The sequence below is a fragment of the Coenobita brevimanus genome, chromosome 59, assembly GCF_032717465.1.
Source record: "Coenobita brevimanus isolate Jiangsu-jjx chromosome 59, ASM3271746v2, whole genome shotgun sequence".
Lineage (NCBI taxonomy): Eukaryota > Metazoa > Arthropoda > Malacostraca > Decapoda > Coenobitidae > Coenobita > Coenobita brevimanus.
The window spans coordinates 25,499,706-25,502,071 of NC_137012.1; the positions used below are offsets into that span (position 1 = coordinate 25,499,706).

General features: G+C 39.0%; 1 pseudogene; it reads left to right on the forward strand.

The window, feature by feature from the left end:
• The first annotated feature begins 1,239 nt into the window (after nt 1–1,239).
• LOC145403005 (5S ribosomal RNA) lies at nt 1,240–1,351 on the forward strand (annotated as a pseudogene).
• Nucleotides 1,352–2,366: the final 1,015 nt, after the last annotated feature.

The following is a 2,366-nucleotide window of genomic DNA, read 5'->3' on the forward strand; positions in this document are numbered from 1 at the left end:
AGACCTATTTTCCCCATTGAGAGGCAACTGCATCTTTCGTGGACCTATATCCTTCCCTGGATCTATTTTTGATATTGGACCAGTGTTCTCACTTAGGCCCATTTCCCTCAAGAACCTGTTCCTCCTTGGATTTCTCTCTCTCTCTCTCTCTCTCCAGTATTGTGTACAGTGACAGTATTCTAGATAGAGCAGTAGCAGTTTCACATATACAAAGGTCCTACATCTATTTCCTTGTCCTATGAAGGGAGAAAGGTGGACTGCAAGAGGAAGATAGCTTAAGCCTGCAGTCCACTAGGTTCACAATTCAAATGAGCCTTGGATTGCAATTGCTACTGTTATACTACCCCAGCATACATACCTGTGACCTCTTCAGCCCGTCACCCTCTCCCTTCCTTTCAGCATATCCAAACATACCAGTTTACATCTCATCCCTCATGGTACTTATGCCAGTTCTCTCACAGCACACTTTTCTCAGATCTGTCACACCTTGACACCCAACAGTTCTTCGTACGCCTTTATTTGGCAAGGAATTTTCCTCTTGCAGCTTATTCTCATCAGTTTATTGGCAGTGGAGCCTCGCTGTTGTATCAGTATCACCACATGAAAGCATCGCCCACCAGCACTGGTTTACACTTCCTAGCCCAACACAGCTGATGGGTGGAGAGGCAAGTTGTTTAGGAACTTTTAAATATTTTTGAGTGATGGTATAGTGTGTTGAAAATGGTTGACATTTTATAGGTAATACTGAAAGCTCATACTTTTATTTGTTTATTTATTTTCTTTACGATGATATAAAGAAAAATTGGATATTAACGCTCCTTTGGTGCATATAAATGCTGAATTAGCAGTGTCACCAAGTTTTCAGTTGTAGATACCTAAGAAAGTTGTGAAATATTGATACATATTGGTGGCATGTTGTTGAGGCCCCAGGTTCATCTGCAAGATAAACGTAGTGGACTGGAGGCTCAAACTATCCTTCTGCAGCCCACCATAACTCGTTCTGGGGATAGGGGAGTGGTTGAGGGAAGTTAGTATAACCAGGCAGTGGAGCTGCCTAGTTAATATATCCATTGAGCGTTGAGGTCTTACTGTACAAGATGTTAAAAAAAAAATTGGTTATCTACATATTTAAAAAAAAAAAAAAAAAAAAAAAAAAAAAATCATCAATGTGTGTAGGTCTGTAAGCATTTGTATGTACCCAGTATATTTCGGAGGATTCTATTGTGCATCATTATCATAAAATGTATATTATGTTGAGTACACCTCTTCCCGTCCGATCAGCGAAGTTAAGCAACGTTGGGTCTGGTTAGTACTTGGATGGGTGACCGCCGGGGAACACCAGATGCTGTTGGCATCCCTACGTGTCAAGTGGGGTTGGTGGAGGATTAGTGCCCCTCCCTGTAAAACAATTAACTCTAAGCCCTTGGCCACACCGTTTGGGATACATGGCGTCTGGCAATGAATGAATGTATATTATGTATGTAGGAGTTCTGTAAGTATTTGTATAATATATAATATATCCAGTATATTATTTCAGAAATATCTGTTGTTCATCATCATAAAATGTATATTATCATGGAAAGGCGTGAATGAAGACTGGGATGTGTGAAATCAATGGTTGTCAGTACTGTATTTCATTAGGCTGCCTTGTTATACCCATACATTATACCATTGCTCAAGTGAATAATGCTGCATATTATAGAAAACTTATGGCTTTACATTTTATTTTATACATGAATTCCATTTAATGCACAGCTGACATGTAACCATTTGTTAGTGTTGTGGCCTTAGCGTCATTTTATATAAAGCCAGTGTATCGCTGGTTGAAATGGTCCCCTCTGCAGTCCATCATTCTTCTTTTGGGGGATTGGTAGGGAGTTGAAGGGCTTTTGTATAATCATGCAGTATCCATTTTGTGGTCATTTTTTTTTTTCCAGGTTGAAGACAAACCATTGCTTAGAGTAATAGCACTCCAGTATTATGTGTTTAATTCTCAGTTAACTTTTTTTCATCATCCAAATTGCTTTTTCCCAGCTAAGGATGGAGTAAGGTTTAATTACCTTTATACTTGTTAATTTTGATATTGAAATGTTTTGGTAGCTAGGTTTGTCTGTGAATTGTAGTACACTGTACTGTTTACTTAATTTTCCTAACACAAGAGCATAGAGAGAGAGGGATGTAGAGGTTTATCTGATTATATGATTGTGTTATGCATTGTAAAACTGAGAGGCGTGTGGTGACTATAGGCAGAGAGGAGTACTTTGAGTGAAACTGAAGTGGAGAAGCTGAGAAAGAAGCAGTGTCAGATGAATACTAGCTAAAGGTACTGGAGGAGTTAGTTAACACTAAGAATCTCCTTGGTTATT